The sequence below is a fragment of the Panulirus ornatus genome, chromosome 8 (assembly GCF_036320965.1).
Source record: "Panulirus ornatus isolate Po-2019 chromosome 8, ASM3632096v1, whole genome shotgun sequence".
NCBI lineage: Eukaryota > Metazoa > Arthropoda > Malacostraca > Decapoda > Palinuridae > Panulirus > Panulirus ornatus.
The window spans coordinates 19,212,903-19,234,243 of record NC_092231.1 but is presented as its reverse complement, the minus strand read 5'-3'; the positions used below and the strand labels follow the sequence as shown (position 1 = coordinate 19,234,243).

General features: G+C 40.8%; 1 long non-coding RNA gene across 1 annotated transcript in view; it reads left to right on the top strand.

Moving 5' to 3' along the window:
* The first annotated feature begins 703 nt into the window (after positions 1-703).
* LOC139749679 (uncharacterized) overlaps positions 704-21,341 on the top strand; it is a 450,989-nt gene continuing 430,351 nt past the window's right edge. The window contains exons 1-2 of the long non-coding RNA XR_011713011.1: positions 704-738; positions 3,284-3,936. This is a non-coding gene — a long non-coding RNA (uncharacterized lncRNA). The remainder of the gene's footprint in view (positions 739-3,283; positions 3,937-21,341) is intronic.

Genomic DNA, 21,341 nt, shown 5'->3' with positions numbered 1-21,341 from the left:
TAGTCTGCCTCCACAACGGTAGCCCTGTTTACATAGCATTGTAATATGTCGGATGTTGGCCACATTTCTTATCCTTTGCTTTAATAAATGTTGTAGATAGTGGAAATAACATTACCGTGGGGCCACTATTAGGAAATCAGTCTCAAATCCACCCTCATCAACTCTACCGAGACAACACGACTCGTATTCATCATTTCGAAATCCACCGAAGCACCTAGAAAGATTCACTTTCGTGTGTACTCGTTTGCTTATGAGGGAGTGAGCAAGTGTGTTCTTGTGTACATGTTTATAATTCTTTTAGTAGCGCACGTTAATCTCTGTGGTGTTAGCCATTTCCACCTTAATACGGATTCGCATTATCATTCATGCCTAATCATTTCTTTGAACAAGGCATTTCATGCTAATCAGAAACAACGTTGGTAACCCAACTCGATCACATGTGTGTACGTCTGTAGGACTCCAACCTGTTGTTATATTAGATAAAAGTTAACATGCTGTATGTGGTCATAGTAGCCTAACTCACCTCTAGTAATTAGAATAAAATATAAATACCACATATTGATGTTAAAGAAGTAGATATAGTCTTTCCAACATCAACAAACATCAAGGTTTCGTGTCAACAACCGTAAACGACCATTTAATGGTTACTTGACCGAGTGCAGCTTGCTGGATGGCGTCGTTCCTCAAGCACTTCACTTGGCACCACACCTTACAAGGAGGAAGACGTCCAGCGCTGCGGTATATGTGTTGGTAGTGTGTTGTATATCATTATCTTGACCATACACTCGAGTGGTATAAGGCAACGCTGACAGTACCAATGTCCCATATGGTGATGTTAGCTCGTGTATCTGTGAGAAATTTAGTTGTGTTTTACCCCATGTGAGCGTAAATGTGTTGTGGACTAGTGTACGTGTGTCGTTATCACGATTTCTATATATATGTATATATTGCCGATGATGTATTTTTAACGGAAACGTAAAACGAATTACGTGATCTATATCAGAGAAATTCAAATACGATTTAGGTGATCAAAAAAATATATTTTTTGGACAAAAAACAACTGATTTTTTTAAGAGTTGCTTAACCAAGTCAGAACTGGTAAATAATGTGTAATATCCATTCTTTTGTGTTTCAGCATCAATTGTCAAAGACCGGAAAATTGTAGTGATGCATAGAATACGGTGAGCAATATTGCACATAGAATATTACTTATATTAACCGTTAAACAACAGGATAGATATATTGTGATGAATGGTGACGGATAAACTATATTGGAAATATTGCTGAATATAATGACCGGTGAGCGAAATTGTTTACGTAAGTACCGCAACATATTTCAGTATATGTTGACTGGTGAAGAATATGTTGGAAGCAGTTATGTATATAATGTGCTTGGTTAACAGTATCGGAAGCATTGCATAATGTTATTCTAGTGATTCGTGTAGCACATGGCAAATCTCACACAAAACTACACAATGATTAACGAACAATGTTGTAGAAATATTACTACATATAGTGAATAATGATCAATGAAATGTAGCGTCGCAATTGATAGTGATTTTAATGATAGGTGGATAATGTGGTGAACTTGTGGCAATCTGCGTATAGGATTTATACATAATCTGATTATATTAATCCCTTCAAAAGATATATACATCGTTTTTGAAAACGTGAAAATGATTTGGAAAATTTGAGAATCTGGTTAATTTCCGAGTGTCGCCACTTGAGACGGGCGGTTGTGAGGGCGACACACACACATACATCACCTACATGGTGGGCGACGGGAAGGAAGTTGCTCTAAATATGTATTTTCTCAATTAGTTTTGCGATGATATTTTAACTAATTATAGGCGATATTCTGGTTGGTGGTTATCCTTCAGCTAATTATAGGATATTTTTCAAAGATTTTTTGACTATCTTCCGTAGAATAATTGTATAGGTCGAACGTGCGATCTTGTTTCAAACCATTACAGGTTATGTAGGAGCACAGTAGGTCAGTAAATTGCAGAAGGTCTCATGTCCCATGCGAGGCAACTCCTTTTGTTATTATTAAGCTTTAGTTGTTATTTCTAAAATAAACCGATGAAACAGGAGCACGTGACACTCATTGGGTATAACTTTTTCCACCACTGACTAGGAATTTTTTTCTCATATATATATATATATATATATATATATATATATATATATATATATATATATATATTTAAAACAGGCCGACCCGAGTGAGGTCTTGTCGCCTGGGTTGAAACACCACGCCTCACTCACGCATAGAGATTACTGATTAAGGATAATCTTGTAAAATCGTTTAGGTATTAGTTAATAAGATTTATAAGAGAAATGAAAGTGACGATGTGTCAAAGAAAAGTTATCGAGTAAGGAAAAGTGAAAAATTGAAATAGTGAAGCAATTAACTAAGGAAAATGAAATAATTGCCCAGTTAATACAACAAATGGCATCTATATTCTGCAGAATAGTGACGAGAGAGAGAGAGAGAGAGAGAGAGAGAGAGAGAGAGAGAGAGAGAGAGAGAGAGAGAGGTGGTCAGTGAGTATCTAACCGCCTTGGCGACAGTATGCCCAGCATGGGGGTCATATCATTAACATCTACCACGGATCCCGGTGCTCCATACCTCGCTGTGTTATACAGGATGTCTTTATAAAGTGCTCAAGCCTCGTCCCTCTGCAAGGATAACGAGGTAGTAAAATGTCTACAAGAAACACTGATAACTTCAGTTCCATCAGGGCACCTGTACGGGTCGAACCAACAGTGGGGGTCGTGTCGTGACACGCACTTAGTATGGGCCTAAGAAAAATCTTTGCAGCGTGTGGTTGGAAACGGTGAACTCTACCAAGGACGTACGCTAAGGGCATCGTGCTTTATGTGAATACGTGTTCCACCGTAGGGAAGGCGTTTGACACTGCGGTACAGTGTTGGTGCTGTGTGATATATATATATATAAAAAAACACACAACGCTGACACCATCCTGATCATGCTGTTAGCTAGTGTTTCTATGAGAGATTTAGTTGTGTTTCACCGTGTGAGCGTAAATGATATGTGGACTAGTTTCCATCTTCCGTTATCAAGGAAAGGTTTTATGATGCAGTTGTATTTCAGAGGGGAAACTTTAAATGAATTGAGGAACATATATCACAGATATTCAGATATGATTTAGTTAATATAAAGATATACTATTTTTTGAAAAGAGTTCTTTTTATGGAGTTACTTGACCTAGTCAGTTAATGGTAAATGATGTGTAATATCCATTCTTTTGTGTTTCAGGTTCAAGTGTAAAAAGACCGAAAGAATACAGTGATGCATAGAAAAGAGAAATTTTTTGGCACGGATAATAATGCACATGATAACTGAAGAACAACTGGATAGTTATATTGATGAATATTGAATAATGAACAGTGCATGAATATTGCTACATATAGTGACTGGTGAGAGACATGGTGGAAGGACTGCAGTGTATTACACTATGTGGTAACTGGTGGAAGATATACTGGAAACAATATATATGTAGTGTCTGGTGAACAATATATGTGGTGTCTGGTGAACAGTATAGTGGAAATATTGCAACATCTTGTTATTGTAGTGCTTCGTGAAGAACATGGCAAAAACCACTCAAACTATAGTGATTAATGACCAATATGGTGGAAATATTACTACATATAGTGAAAGATGATCCATACGAGATAACTTTGCAATTTACAGTGATTGTAATAACTACTGGTGGATAATATAGTGAACATATTGCAGTATGTAGCGATCAGAGCTAATCTGAATATAACTTTTCCCATCAGAAATTACATATACATAATTTGAATACAGTGAAAGTGTTTGGAAAATTTTGCGAATTAATTTCCTGAAAGCCTCGTCAGTCGTGACTGATGGCTGTCAAGACTCCACGTCCACCCGCCAGGCGACGGAAGGTAAGTAACCTGAATAATTATACGTTGTACGATCATACTTCTGCTAATTGTAGCTTATCTTCTGACCGTTGTTGTCGGTTATGGTCCAGGTAAGTATAGGGTATATTCCATAGACTATTTTGGCCGTCATGTTTAAAATGATTGTATGTTTTATGTATAATAGTATCTTGGCGATGGTGTTTTGGATCATTAGAGGCTGTATGAGACCGTAAGTATACAGTATACTGTCCCGTACAAGACAGCTCCTTTTAAATATATACATTTTTTTACACCCAACCTTTAGAAGTTATCGTAGCAAAATAAGCCGATACGACAGGAGTAACTGGCAATTAGCAACGGTACCTCACCTTATATGACCGGTAGTTTAGCTCGGCAGTTTATATATATATATATATATATATATATATATATATATATATATATATATATATATATATATATATAATATATATTTATTTATACACCCATTGAACATCTGCTCTAAGCTAATAAGACTTCTGTAATCCGGCCTAAACGTGCAAAGGTAACGGTCGACATAACCGTCAGATTGTTAGAGAAGGACGGCAACAGTTTGAGCACTTAAACACGACTTTTTTTTAAAGACTTTACTTTTAAGTCATGAGAGATTTTCACAGATCGGACACATTGTATATATCATAACCTAGGTGTATTCACCTTCACTGGTTGCCGGGTACATGATGAACTTCTCAGACGTTCTACAAAGCACAGAACAACATAGTTCATATGTAGGAAATAGGAAACGTAAATTGCGTTCGTATGGAAACCCAACTTTTTTCTATGTAGCTGTGCAACTGGAAAACCTGCATATGAACATTAATCAGAAAGCTGAGCAGCATATCTGCCCCAGACCTAATACACCCACTATATTTCACACACTCTACAAAAACGCGGGAAAAGTAAAAGGTCACAGATTCTTATCATCAACATCAGTATCTGTTGAAAAGCATCATAGATAAGACCAACGACCACAGGAGTTTATCAGAGCAAGTCTGGCGTACTGCTGGATGACCAGCCTTTAGCTACTTGCGGCAAACAACAGCGGATGTCATCTTCTGCGGCGAGAATTGCGTCCCCTTTCCTTTCTGTTTTCGTTAGTCCTCCGCCAACATAGCATTTTTGGCTGTCACTTAAATCGTTGAAGTGTCTTAGTTTCATTTGACTCTTTCTGGCGATCATTTCATTTGATAACAGGAGGAGAGGCATTAACATCTCCATGCGCTGGGAAGTCGTCATAACATCTAAGCTCATTCATGTCCAGTTCTATCCATGATTTACATATTAATCTCATTATCATACATAATTTCATACACTCGTCGCCAGTCACGGGAGATGGAGAAAACATCTTCACCTTCATCCTATAAGCCATCAAGAAAGCTCCCCAGCTCAACTTCGATAGATCATCCAAAGTCTGTACAGATGATGTGTTTGATGTTGCTCAACTTCGATAGGATCATCCAAAGTCTGTACAGATGATGTGTTTGATGTTATCAGTTTGATGCTCAGTGACAGTGGCGGTTCATAAGACCAGTACAGAGTAACACTACTGTTTTGCCCCGAACACTGGATCACTTGCTTTAGCGTTGCCAACCCTATTGGCAGAGACACACTTCCCATTCCCGTTGTTCGGAGTTTCCTGAGGCGATCGCGGTGTAGAGAGCGTACAGCCCATTGAGCCTTTCCTGGACGGAGGGTCACTACGTCGAGCCTCCCCCACCAACACATACAGTGGAACTGGCAACGAAGCAGTGTGGTTCGAACAAAGACTAATCAAAGATATATGGGAAGGATATTGATATGAATATCGTCCACAATCAAAGATGTATGGGAAGGATATTGATATGAATATCGTCCACAATCAAAGATATATGGGAAGGATATTGATATAAATATCGTCCACACTTTTCTGCTGATAGGTGATGAATATGCGTCAATAATTTGCTTAAGTGAAGAGCAAAATCGTAGTAATATTGAGAATCCATCCCAACATCATTGTGATGAAGAAATCTGTTTCGAATGAACCCCTACGAGAAGTGCCTGAAAAGAACTAATATACTAAGTCTTTAGTGTATCCATTACTTGAAGATTTCCGTATAATACTCTAGGTCGCAGGCCACGTGTATAGCGAGAGTGTAAAGTGTCTCGGAATTATCTTTAACACATGGAGACGGTGTTGAAAGAATTTTCGGTTGGTGGATGTAGCCTGACAGAGAAGGCCTTCGTGACCCTGGCACATGATAGACTTGAGGTCCAAACATCCAATCAACTTGCTCTAGGTGGTGTGTGTGTGTGTGTGTGTGTGTGTGTGTGTGTGTGCGTGTGTGTATGCGTGTGTGTGTGTGTGTGTGTGTGTGTGTAATATTCGTATGAACTCTAGGAAATATGGGGTGGGAATAACATTGCTTCATATGATTGGTTTTGTTCAAGTTGTATCGTATCTTAGGCACACACTGAAACAACCCGATGCAGTTGGGTTGTGTGTGTGTGTGTGTGTGTGTGTGTGTGTGTGTGTGTGTGTATTCCACGCAGGTGTTGTTACTCGCCGCTGATGAGATTCATCAGAATTCCCGTCAAACCCAAATGAATAGGAGGGGGCGAGAGTGTAGTGCTCAGAGATCACGTTATCGCTCTCCGTCATGATAGCTTCTCCCTACCTGGTATCGCACATAGAGATGACCTGTGCTCCAGTACCGTGATGAAGTGGGTAAGATGGTGGGCGGAGATCGGTAACCTTAACGACTTAACGTAAGTTATATGTGTCTGTGAAACAGAGTGGCGCATAAAAGCATTGGCGAATGACTCGCATCAAAGTTTATTGGCAGCTAAATTCAGCGTCCCTATTCTTGTGTAGCCATGTATGGGGAAGACTTAAGTTTTGATGGCAGCGAAATGGGTAATATATCTGGAAGTATGATCGCTGCTATAACTACATATTTGTATTGAAACATATTGTGTACATTATGTAGAAGGGTTATGAAATCATTCACAATTTAGGCAACCTCGAGAGTCAAATTTATTGTGAATATGATTGCGGTTGTATTCTGTAGGAAGAGAGATACAGGAGCCCCTCGGAGATCCAGCCTGGCAGACGACGCTCCATTTATCGTGGCGGCAGAGCCAGACTTCCTAACCAACGCGGTGGCCACAAGAGACATCCTGCAGTTGGACGTCTCCGCATTGATCGTCAGGCGAAGATTGCACGAAAACGGAATACACCGCAGGTCTCCCGCGGGGAAGAAGCGCCTGACAGAACAGCGTAGAGCAGGAAGGTTCATTACCATTCCGAGGAAAACCACGAAGTTGATGATTTGTTACTCTTCAGACACAGAACGTGGACTGTGGACCGGCTACTGCTACCAGGATTCGAACCTATGCGAGTTTTATCCCCACTTACGTTGATGAAGTGTGACATTACAGGTAATGGTGATGGGAAATCACCTGTATATGGTGAAGATTTAGGGCTTATATTCCAAGCATTGTGTGATGGCTGGCTGATCTGCTTTCCTGTAGATTGTGTAAGTCTTTTTGATATCTGTGTGGGTTGGGTGGTCCAGGTGGAGTGATCAAGAGGAGCCAGTGCTCACAGGACAGTTCATGTAGCGTGTTCCCGTGGTTCTTGTGTACAATGGTAGTATGTGGAAGGTAATGGCTGGCGAGGTTGGCTGCTGGAGATGGTGTTTGCGTAGGTTAAGGATGCTAAGAAGATGCAGGTGGTTTATGAGTAGTCATATCGGGATTTCGGGTGCGAGTATTGAACCAGACAGAATATTTAAGCATTTAGATTTATGCTCAGTGACTAAGAAATGTTTTGTACTCTGAATGATGTTAGTCTTGTCCTAGCTAAGGCTTTTTGCTTCGAGAAAGGTTAGAGGACAGATCTAGGTCTGAGTTTCATTTCTTGGATGAGGGCTTTACGAACGTTGTGTTCTCTGAGATGGTTGAGTATTTCTGTATGTTTGTTTTTGATACCGTCGGCGATGAGTTATAAGATGTTTAATTGTGACTTGGGTTGTGTAGAGTAGCAGGGTGTTCATGAGGAGGGCTACTGTGTGTCCTGTGTTGTTATTTGCTGGGTGTCGTTAATGGGAGTGTGTGATGTTCATGGGGGGTGTGTCTGAATGGTTAATGCATGTGTGAAGCTCTTGAGTATTCTTACCTAAAAGGGAAGTAATGCAAAGTGGAGATGGTACCACTAAAGGCAGTTGGAGCTTACAATCTCATAGTGAGGATTAATTGATAAGCATTTAGCACTGTGGGCAAAGGTACATTGGTAGGATTAATGTCATCCGCTTGCATTGATAGATGGTAGATAGTGGTCGTGCCATCACCTCCCATTGTGAAAAAAGTGTGTGAATTTATAAGATATTTGGGTACGACCTATGGTGCGGTGCAGCAACGGAGGACATCTCGAGGGAGATTTATCATATTTCTACGAATGCTTGCCTTAGAATTGGCATCCCTTCTTGTGTACTACTATTTTGCTTGCTTATTTGGCTCCACTTATATCTGCGAATCAACATTTACTCTCATGAATCTTGGTAAGTCAAAAGTTCGACACAGACTAAACTACGACAGTGTCACATTCTGCCTTGCGACTCGTGGCAACGAAATCTTATCCAAATGATGGAGAAACTTGTCTCAGAAACGCAGTGACTGAAGCCGTACTATAAAGCCATTCTTTCCATAGTTGGTTTTCTTTTTCATTGCTTATGATTAAGCTCCATGAATGATATGATACATGTTGATAAAAGTCTATGTCGTGATAGGGTTCTGCAGATTGTGAACTGCAGTTCGGTTGCGTTAGAAGTGGAATATTTGTATAATGTATGATTTGTGTAGATATTGACTTAACCATCCTTCTATTTTTCTCACATCTATTGCGAGTCTTGCTCTATATACTTACTACATATAGTTAGAGTTTATAGTTCACTTTTCAACTGTTTCAGTCTAACTTGACAACTAGACCCACTTGGCCCTACGCCGCAATGTTGCTTCACTTTCCTCTTCCACAGTTATCAGCTTGGTTTTATGCTGTTTAGAGCTGGCTCGCTTGTGTGCCTCTGTATTCCTCGGTAATCTACTGCGTCATATAATTACTCTGTGGCCGCTGGCAACTGAAGGGTGGGCCCTTTTGATACCATTTTCTTTCCGTACACCTCGAAGTTTTAGAACTCTCACCCCTTCATGTTTTCTCCAACAATTACGACCTGATCCTTCTTGAAAGGCAGGTTTTCCATTGCCACAAAAATTTTTTAAATATTTTTTCCTCTTTTCCTCATTAACCCTCCTTCCATTTCAATTAAATTCCAGCCTCGATGTGGACCTTCTTTCTGCAACTGGAGCCTCTAACGTGAAAGGAAAAGGAAAGATCTAAAATACGGGAAAGGTGGATGATATTTTCCTCCAGATCATTAAGAAAAGAAACCATTCAGGCTGTGAGAGAATTTTTAATCATTCCTTATGGTTTACCCTGAAATCTAAGCAGGGGAAGTCTCAGCTTGAGGATGAAACGATCTCATGGTTCTGTGGAAGGAATCGGAGTAGTTGAAAAAAAATAGTTATAAAGTTTGTGAGTTGGGAGAGCGGTAGGCGAAACAGACGGGAATCGTGACGTTAGGGTCTGTGGATACGAGAAGTGCACGACGCTTGCAACAGACAAGTTGGTGATGGAATAAGAAAAGTCTTGTCATGGGAAGTGGAATCGTGTTCATCTGACAGATGAGTCTCAGAGAGAAGTAAGATATGTGCGGAGGTACCGTATATCCTGGTGGTGTTCAACGAAGTGGTGGCTCGTAAAGATGATCGTGAATGATGGTGAAATGAGCGGGAAAAGAGAAAGTTGTTTTATTGGAGGGACAAAGAGTTATCTGAGCGACCAGAACACGGTATTACAAAAACTCTTAAGTTCATATCAAACTCAGAGTATGCACTACCAGTTTAGTCTCCAATCTTGCAGCTACATAGAGATCTGACAGAGAAAATAAAAAAGAAAATACCTGATATAACTGGTTAAGTTACAGGGAGAAGACGGCGGTCATAAATCTGCTCACGGTGGACGAGGAGGAGGAGGGTGGACATGATTACAGCTTTCAAGTTTCTCAGTCAATTTGATAATGTTGATTGTGAGCAGTTCATTGAAATAAGTAAAAAAGGTTCAATAAAGCGGCATAGCAAAACGCTAAACAAGTAGGAGGATAGATGTTATATGAAGTGTTTTGTTAATACAAGCGTGATTGGATCAAGGTAGCTGGTGCAACATGGAATACAGGCAATATGAAAAATCTGAATACACTAAAAGTGACAGTGCCTAGAAAATAGGAGTTCACTTGCGCAGAACTCCCTCCCTGCATTGAAAAGACAGGAAGTTACACACACACACACACACACACACACACACACACACACACACACACACACACACAAAATAAAAAAGGAGGGGGAAACAGAAGAGAAGGATGGCGAGACTGCGTGTTTCTTGTTTCACGTTGTTGCTATCCAAGGTCAGTAGTCCTGGAGTGTCCTTCAGAAGAAGGATTGCCCCTGGCCCTGATGGCCTGCACCAGACTCAGAGCTTGTTGTTTAAAGTCCTTCTGGGTAGACAGTCCCTCTGTGTGGTGGAAGTGCTTTTCATTTTCTTAAGTAAGAAAGCATTTCTCAGGCTCCTCGAGTGGTCTTGCTTGCTCGGGCTCTAGCAAGAAGCCACTTTCTTAAGGATAACGGAGTTTTTTCAAGCCCTGCTGCATCACCAGACCCCAGCAACATGTTATTTGGTTCATGAGGCTGGTCGATATAGGTATGGATGAGAATCAGTTTGTATTCTTGGGAGCAGCCCAATCACCATGCTGCTCAAAATCTTACAGAACAGCAGGAAGCTGGTGTTCATGTCACAGATGTGAACAGGTGTCTGACGAGCATAATTTGGGTGATCAAAAAAGAAAATGGAACCAGAACCTTCAGTACCTCCACACCCTGAGTGAAGTTTGCCTGACGTAGTGTTCTGATGCAGATGAGACCAACGAGGTCTTGGTTGACAATGACATCCCAGCGTTGGAATTTTGGGCTTCAGTTGATCATACTTTGTCTCCAAGCTTCTTGTGTTTACTCACTGTGGCGCTGCAGTATGCAGTTGAAGGCATCCTGCTGGAACTCGGCCCAAGTCATGTGTGTCTTGTTCTGGTGAAATCAGAGTTTCCAGGGAAAGAATCTGCAGTACCTGAGGACGCAATAACTCCCACAGTCAGTGCAGTGGTCCAACCAGAGGCACCCAAGTAGTCATTTCAATATGGTAACCACCAGACATGATGTACTCGCCTCTTCCTTGTGTTTGAAGCCAACTCCATTCATTGTGCTTCGCTAGGGTACGCAGCGAAGACTCCATGACCATAATTAGAATTTGGTGAGGCGTGAGGAGAGCCGTGGTTTCGGGTGACACATCAACCTCATGCTTGATCATAGCAGCTGTCATCTGCTTCTCAGAAAAAAGTCGCAAGAATTGTGTATGAGATACGTGTAGATCCTCTAGGGATGCATGGTAAGGTGAGCAAGCTACATTAACCCCGTTTTCTAGATCCTCCATCTGGATAAATTAAAGAGTGTTCGATCCATCCAACACTTTTGTTACAGTTTAGTTTCCCCTGAGTCTCCTTTCATCACCTATATCGCATTAATAAACTCTGGAACAGCTACTGTGGTTTGCTTAGAGGCAGCAGCTGGTAGTGTGGTGATGGTGTCTGACAATGAATGACGTTTCTGTGGCTGACGAAAGCAGTGTTATTGCAACCCTGCAGAGTCCCATGTGTTACTTTGCTGCGTGACTGAAACAGGTCAATGATTGTGCCATGAAAGGTGCCCTAGTAGGTCGTGGTGCTTGAAGGTCCAAGGTACAGAGACCTTGACGTAACTGAAAAGGACACACTCATCTCCTTTTATAGTATGGTAACGGACGACAGTGACCAACTGTGTCGTGCTTCAAAGCTTGGCTATAACTGAAAGCTTATTATCGGTGTACGAATATTCAGGCCATTGTCCAGAGGTAGTGGTTGTTCATGGTTCGAGGAATGATGAGACTTGGCAACAATGGACGCCTTTGTTGTACAGTGAGGAGGTTGGTCTGGAAAATGAGGCATTTTGCGAAGCTATTGAATCCTGGTGCTTCTGATCAGAGTCATTCATACTCTACAGAGTATTAAGCACAAAATTTTGATGGCATTTAAAAGAAAATGAGGCATCGAAGTGGAACCCGTCTGACTTGAAAATATCATCTAGTATTAGTTTGGTAATCTTCACATGAACCACAGCATCTTCCTCATCATTTGCTGTATTTCCATTTGTAAGACGAGAACCAAATTTTTTCCATTATATCGCTCTTGGGTTGATGGAAGTATTCAGAGACCTGTTCCCTGAACCGAACCATGTTAATGTCCTTTTGGATACCAAGATTCTGATTAAATCTTTCATGAAGCTGACGCAGCTCAGGAAACCTGAGAGAAGATTCCATTCCTAACTGAGTTTTCTACGTGGATGTTGGGCTCTGTAAAGGTTCCTGTCTGGATCTTCTCCTCACTGAAAGCCTCAGAGGATCCCTGACTTTGTCTCATTAGTGAGCGGTGGCGAATTTCTAAGTCCAGCCAGGCAAGTCGGGTGACACTTTGCATCTAGTGCAACAAAGTCCCCACCTGCAGCCCTTGCCATCCTGTATGTTAGTGGTCGTGCGTCTTGTGTTTTCATCTGCTTCTAGTGCACTGAACTTCTAAAGCTGGCCTTCCTTCTTTCTAAAGAAAAGGCATATGTCTTTTGCCAGAGGCTGGCGATATCTTTTGCGTCGCTTCTCGTCTGCAGCAGCACCGCTGTCCTCTGCATCATCATCATCTGCCTTTCTGCTTTAGTTTGCTCGTGCAGACTTTTCCGTGGCAAAATTTGTGCTAACTCGGCCTGGTGTCTGACGAGGTCTTCAACAGTAATGTTCTCTTCCCAAGTCTAGCGTTACTGACCGTCTTATCTATTTTCTAAAAGCAGTGACACATTTCTAGGTAAGACCCGTAGGGTTCAGAGTTAATTTCCAGGTCTTGGAGTATTTTTCAGAGATGCTTTCTTTCACTTGTGGCCTGATGGCTTACCACAGAAGGAACGTACAAAGCTACAGTGTGTTAATAAGCTTTATCGTTTTTGAAGTTGATTATGGTTCTAGAAACTCAATGCCACATTAGAATGTGGCCCGAGGTCTAATGGGACAACACTGCCGACAGTTTGATGAATTCGTTTCCAGTTACAGGCATCATCTTGACCCCGTTGCCCAAAACTTGATTTTCGTGGCTCGCGGAACGCAAACTGAACAAAAATCACTTTTTGGCCTACAAAAGATGTCAGCATACATTGTTCCTGTGGATCCTAGGAAAACTAAAGCATTTCACATAAAGACCACCTAAAAAGAAATAGTTCTTCCATCCACTTCGTCCTCATTTTCCCAAAATCTGGTTCTAAGTTATCTGGGTTTCAAATAAGTGTTTAAGGAAATGTTAAGCCCATTATACACTGCGCATGTTAGGCAAAACTAGAGTCTACCTCTCTGCCTTGGTCTCTGCAATAAAAAAAAAAAGCGTTAGAAACGATAGAGAAGACATAGAGGAATTGCAACAAAAATGGCACCAGAATTAAGAATACTAGGTTACAGTGTGACGTTAGAGGCCATAACTTTTCCTACCATGGAAGAGAGAAGAGTAAGGGGAGACTTGATTTGAGCCTTTAAGCTTCTTACGTAGCTTGACGATGCCGACAGTGAATAATCCTCAAAGAGATGGAAAAGGTAGAGCACTCAGATGCCACCACCGGGAACGTAGCAGAGGGCAGTTCACTGGAAAAGATGGAAAGACGCAAGTCTGTATCATCAGAGTGTCAGATGAACGGAAGAAGCTAAGTAACGATTTCGTAAGGCTTGATATTATACTAAAGTTTAAAAAGTTGTTCAGCTGTAGAGAAAGTGCAAGTGACAGGGCCCCAAGAGTGTAGGGCTATCTTCCTGGTTTGTACTCTTACGTAGTAGCAGACAAATACAAAATCATATACGTTACGTCACATTAAACAAACACACACACACACACACAAACTCACGACATGTGAAAACTTTTAAATGTTTAGGACTGAAAACAACATACTTTTTTTCGTGTATTTCGCCACATAACTTTCCCATCACCTTTAATGACTCACTAATGCCACCAGTCATGGCTAAGCATATTCAACTTCACTGAACAGTCATATTTAACAATCTATCTAGGAAACACCAAACTTCAGAAATAGCTAAGTTTCCTTTTAGGAAATTAAATTGATTCGTCATTATATCGAGTACTGCTCTCACATTTGGGGTGGTTCTAGCTCTGCATCCTTACTTGACAGTGTTGAGGCGAAAGTGGTCGGCTAACTTCCAAACTTGACCCCCTTGCCCTACGCCGCAATGTTGGTTCACTTTCCCTCTTCTGTAGGTACTACGTTGGTTTATGCTCTCGAGAACTGGCTGCCTGTGTACCCCCCACCACTACCTAGACCACGCAGTGATTATTGTGTGGCCATCTGCAACTCAAGGCTGGGCCATTTCGATAACGACTTCTTTCCCTACACGTCGAAACTTCGGAACTCTCTACTTTCCCATGTTTTTCCCAATAACTATGACCTGGCACATTTCAAAAGACAGGTCTTTCACTTCCTCCAAAACTCGTAAATACTTTCACTTGTCTTTTCTTTTTCAGTTTCATAATTCTCTTTATATTTCAAGTAAGGCCCGGCCTTGATGTGGACTTTTGTCCTTGACTGGAGCCTTCAGCATAAAAGAAAAGATACAGTACAAATTCTACTGAGCTGCGAAAGGTAAATGAGGAAAAAGACTGTGAATATTCCAAGTCCTCTATGCACAGAAATAGTAAGAATGGCAGAAAAAGTTCTTTTTAATTCATAGGTCGGGCTTTGGAATGAAATATATAATTCAGGGGTTCCTAAATCTGAGGTGGCGACCCAAGTTGAGCTTAAAGCTTCATCAGGAAGGGTCACATCGGGTTCATAGGGTTATACAGATCTTTGCCAGGGGTCACCTTCATTCTCCTGAGGAAAAGTGTTACGGGAAAGCAGGGGTGTAACATTTGATATCTAGGCAGGTCGGGGATTAACCCAGTCATCTTTATTGGGTCAGATTCTCTGAATGGTTTAATTTTTTGTTTCGGCAATTCCAGTTCAAGAATTATGCAAGAACGTGTCGCTCTTTTGCGCTTGAAGATTAGAATTTTCTAGCCTACAGAGATGCAAGGGTAGAATTTCACATCTGTTTATGTCTTTGAAATGGTTTGGAATCCCTTATCGAAGAAATAGAGTGATTGAAAATAGAACTGTTTGTATAATTTGGAGTCACTTTACGTTTGTGAAGCAGCATTTTCGTCGGTGATGTACATTAGATTTGATTACCGTTACCGTATGTCAAACAGCAAATTAGAAAATGGCTTACTCTGTTCATTAACCACACACGCTCCCAAGTACAGAATATTGTTCAAATGTTCTTTTATCGGTTACTCGCGGAAAAAAAAGAAATCTACGAGTGTTAATAGATCTGCAGTTAGGTAGAATATGAAACATACTATGCCAGTATAATCTTTTTAGATTTCACTTTGACATGGCCAGATTTCAAAATAAATGCAAGTTGTTACTTACAAGTGCCCTATCTTTGATATCCGTGCAGAAAATAATGTATATCTGCATAATAAGAATTCGATGCACAATGTCCTTTGATAACACATCTTGCCCAGTTTCCTGGTGCTCTGAAAATCTTACCATTGTTAAAAAAAAATGTATTTATGTGCTAAGATATGATAAATATTGTTTATTGCATTTGAGTGAATTAGCATCATGGTGCGTGAGTTTCATATACAATGCGTTTCATATGACGGCTTTGATCTTGTCTTCATTAACAACTTGGTGTCGCAGTGTACAGGTGGCAGCACTGTACAGGTGGCAGGAAACAAAGTCTGGCAAACCTTCGTCCTGGGAAACAAACCGAGTTCTGTACAACTCCCTTGTGCATCGTCAGCTTGAATACTGTGTTCAGTTTTGGTCACCCCGGGCTGAAAAAAAGACATTTTCTGAATGAGGTAAAACTCGTCTGAGAGCCAGTAAGACGACTTTAACATTGCTCAGATAAGAAAAGGTTAAGAGGTGATTTCGTACTGGTATTAAAAATCATGATAATCTAGATCTACTCGGCTCCCTAAGGCTAGATTTGGCATATAACACTCACAGTAATGACGATAAAGGACACGAACTGGTAGGCAAGCGACTGAGGCAGAATGATTTTCCTGGAAGAGGATTGTTGATATATGAAATGATTTACCAATTACAGTAGTTCAAAGTAGCATCATTGACACGTTTAAGAATACACTCGATAGATGTATTGCTTCATACCCACAACTGCTTGGTTTTGCGCTCCTTAGGCGCATGCAAAATTTCCCTGTTCATTTTCTTTACCTGTTCGCGTTTCTCCCCTTGCAACAGTAATCTCGGAGTTTCGTGTCTCCTTCACTGATTAGAAACAGACTCGATAGGAAGCAGTAGTCTGTAGATGTTTGAGTTCCTTTCTATTCCTTTGCATTGAAGCCCTTGCCATAATGAACGTTTTTCGTGAATATATATATATATATATATATATATATATATATATATATATATATATATATATATATATATATATATATATATAATTTGTACACTGCCACAAGAATCCCTTTAATCTTTATGAGGCTCCTGCAGCACTCAGTAAGTTGACCACGTCCACTGGTCGGAACCACAGGTCATAAAGTGTCGTGATGTTTTATGTGCGTCTATGTGTAGGAAGTCCACATAGGCAGCCGGTGATTGTCTCGAGTGCGCTATTGAATATGGTTCGCAGGAAGGGCATGTCAGAGCAGTTGTAGAATGATTATGGTGCGGGAAGACCTTGGCGAGGATGTGAAGTGAACCACACTGTATGAAGGACTAGATCACTGGGAATCGAGTCGACACACTGAGGAGGTGTATCGTGAGGCTGTGTTCTCAGGGTGTCACTGACCTGGATACTTCCGTGCTACACACCTGAATTTGTTTGTGGTCGGTAATTTTTCCCCCTGACGTCTAGTAACCGTGTGATGGATGGCTCACGAACCTTCAGCTGTATCGTCTGGACCTTTAGGACCTGACTGTAAGAAACCAGTCTGCCGTGAGCTGTGGACAGCAACTGTGCTGTGTAATGTCAGAGCACCAGCAGTTGTTTATGGTTGACGACCCTGTTGTGTAGCGTGTAAACACCGAGAATATACCGTGGTAAACTAATTTATTGCGGTGTTTGGACACTGTCGGAAGCTGGCTGTGATAAACGATTTTGCAGGGGGTGTGTAGCCAAGAACATTTGGCTGCTGCGTACGTGTTACCATGATATTACATATTACATGCACGTCGAAGCTTTGGAACTCTCTGCCTTCTCGTTTTTTCTCCAATAACTATGACCTGACACATTATAAAAGACAGGTTTTTTCACGTCCTCCAAAATTCGTTAATACCTTCCCTTGTCTTTTCTTTTCCCCTTTCATAATTGTCTCCATATTTCAATTACGTTCTGGCCTTGATGTGGGCTTTTGTCCTCGACAATAGCATTCAACTATATATATATATATATATATATATATATATATATATATATATATATATATATATATTAATAGTATTCAAGAAATCTTAACAATCCCAAATATGTCCGAGTGGAATAATAACTAAATATGTTAGATGTTGATTAGCAATAGCATGATTGCGTTCGTTGCTCACGCAGACCAGAGCACTGCTGGATAAGACTGTGATAGCGTATACATCGAAAGGGTCAACGGAAGGAACAAGTTATGTTACTGTAATAAGAAGGATGTATTTCAACGTAGCTGAAACAAAACAATAGAAAATCAGTATGGACCAGATTTCTGGTAAGTCGTGTCCCACAATCAGTGGTTCTTCTTTATGTCTCGAGTGACGCTCAGGATCTGCTTCCCTCTTGCACATTGAGGCAACAGTAAGAAGATCGACTGGCTCAAGAATGATAGCCCAGGTGGTTAGGATATCATGTGAACATGGCAATAATGCGGTTGCTGTGTAGGTTTAGTAATCTAAATAAATTGTCACCTTAATTACCTCTCTAACCTTAAAGTAAAAGTGGCATTGGTATATTTTTTTCATTCTGACCGACATGGGTAAACTTTTTGGTGTGGCAGATTGGCAAAATTCGAAGTGAATGGGCCAAAAAAGTTAATCTCAAGGTAATTCACTTTTCACGTCGAGGAAATTCCAAATATCTCAGAAATTCTAAGTTCCTCGTGCCTTGCCAAGTATAAGTATCATAATTCACAGTAAGCTGCAAAGACCTGGATGTATATTACCTTCAGCGGATGTCAGTCTTCACTCGTCACATCTGTTAGCAAGAGGAAGAGGATAACTTCAGTGACGTAATACGAGGAGTTTTGTTCGAGGTGTCTAAACAAAACACCTTGACGTACGTACGTGCACATGTATCTCACGCTCCCTTCGGTTTTGTATCCTGCTGGATCACAGATATGTTAGTTAGACCAGGTTATACTCGTTAGGATAGACCAGGGTATACTCGTTAAGACAAGACCAGGTTATACTCGTTAAGACAAGACCAGGTTATACTCGTTAGGATAGACCAGGTTATACTCGCTAAGACAGACCTGGTTATACTCGTTATGATAATCCAGGTTATACTCGTTAGGATAGACCAGGTTATACTCGTTAAGACAGACCAGGTTATACTCGTAAAGATAAACCAGATTATACTCTTCAGAAAAGACAAGGTTATAATGGTTAGGATAAAACAGGCTCTACTCGTCAGGATAGACCAGGTTATACTCGGATAACAGAATAATATGGACTGAGATAGTGCAGGGTAACACTACAACTAGTTACACAGAAGTGCATGGTACAGGTTTTGTCTCAAAATAGTGTATAGAAGAAATGAAGATTATTTGCCGTGGTTAACAGATTCCCAAGTATTTTTTTTTTTTTCAGAGGATTATTTCTTACAAAACCCACGGGAGTTAGACAGTATAGAATGATATTGTTAAACACACACACACACACACAGAGAGGTCAACACATGAAAAACACTTTGCGCCGACAAGAATGTCACACAAAAGTACACGGGACGATAACACAGACCAGCACTTTCACGTGGCCTCTAGCGAATTTTTGGAAATGCAATGCCTCTCTCTCTCTCTCTCTCTCTCTCTCTCTCTCTCTCTCTCTCTCTCTCTCTCTCTCTCTCTCTCTCTCTCTCTCTCTCTCTCTCTCTCCCTCCCTCCCTCCCTGTGTGTGTGTGTGTGTGTGTGTGTGTGTGCAGCGGTTAGGGGTGTCGAACAATGGACCCTGTTGTCAGAGAGTACCCACTTTCTGCTTGGCCTACCCTTTCAGGCGAAGAATCGCAACGCAGCACTTTTGTCTCTTTTTTTTTTTTTAACACCCATGACTTTGAGGAACAGGCAGAAGTAGACTCGGGAAATTTGCTTTAGATTTTCCAGGTACTGTAATGGACCCGTACTCTGCATGTCATCGTACGAGCAAAAACAAAAGAAAAAGAGTAATCCTGGAAAGTATTATTTCAGATTTCATGCGTCCAGGATTTTTCATAAACGTAATGGAAGAAGTCAAGTGTACTGTTTAGTTTTACTCTTTTCATTGTGTGTTCTTTTCACCTTCTTGTACAGTTTTCGTAATGGTATTGTTGACTTGCTTTGTACTATCATTGTGAAGTCCGTCTGATGAGTTCTCTTACTTCCTGAAGCTTCTGTCAGCATTCCGAATCATTCTACAGCTTTTGTAGGCTGTATTCTCCATGTCGCTGTCTTATTACTATCTACTGGGTCGACGTCCACTGTTACGATGGCTTCTGAGTGACGTTTCATGTACGTATGTATTCGTGCATCTTATGATATTACCTGACATGTTCGTTTTTCAGTACAGTCACTTGATGTCCTGGTATGTTGTACTATCCCCGGGTTATATCAGCTTTAGAACGAGAAAGCCTCCCAGGAGGTCAAGTTTGATCTACCTTTCCCTCACTTTCTTCATTAGGCTTTGTAGTTCCGTGCGGCCTACCTGCCTGTTAGAAGATATAATTCCAAAGTAATTACCTCGGTTTGGGGCTTCATGTAATTACAGAGCAGATGAGGAAGGGTGGATAGCTTCTGGAGGCATTATGAGGGGACTAGGTTGTTTCACAAGAGTTGTTTTAACTTTGTAGTTCAGACACATTTGGTAGTAGAATTCAACGCCTTTAATTGTCTTGTTACCGACTCACTGATTCGAAGCTTTCGTTTCCAACTTATTTCCAAGCTTTCGTTGATGAAGTTCGAAGTTTTCCACATCATGTCGAGATCGTTAGTAATATCCGCAGCGTCTCACTATATGCGGTGTTAACTTCGGTTTCGATAACAAGAAGTTATTGCGGCTTCACCACTTCTTCTCCGAGGTATGTGAACCTGAGAGCATCAGCTCCTCGAGTTGAAAGCCATTCATCCTGTGACTCCGTTGATGCGTTGTTTGTGTTATCGGTAGGTAACGGCAACAATTCATCAGTGGAAGTGTTTTTTTTAGAAGACTAATGATGAATGATACCCATTACTTGATGATGGTTTAACAGCCAGAGCTGAAATCACCATGGACGGGGTTGGTGGAAGGGTGAGAGAGTGATGGGAAAGAAAACGTGGCGTGAGGATAAAGGAAAGTGAAACATGATGTGTCGGGCCGACTCTGATAATCCTAGCCAGGAGCAGTAGAATGAAGACGTTTGCAAATAAAAAAAAGAAATTGTGATGTCATTAGTGATGAGGTTATGTATGTAGTAATCTTCGTGCAGGGTATCATTCTTAACAGCACTTCATTGATTGGTATATTATGTTTCTTTCATATTGCAATACATCTCAGTGCTGCGCGTGATCTAGTATATGCATAAAACCACTGGAATAATGAAATATGATAAGTTCCCAAGCGCACTTTCGTGTAATGATCACATCGTTAAGAGAGATACAAGAATGAGAAAGAAGACGTAGAACAGTCAGTTGATATACAAGGAAGAGACGTAGCTAAGACGCCATTGGTAAACAAGCGTTACCGGATGGTGGTGTGTTCGGGTCGGTGTTCTGATCTGGTATCATATGTCTCATAGAATTTCTATTATATGGACAAGAGAGGGATCTGTTTAAAAATTTTGCCTGCGACAAATCTCTAAAATTAATGTTACAATTCTTTGTATATTTAATAATACAGATTCAATGATATTTCTCAAGGTAAAGGAGTTACAGTAAATAATTGAATTGGCGTTACTC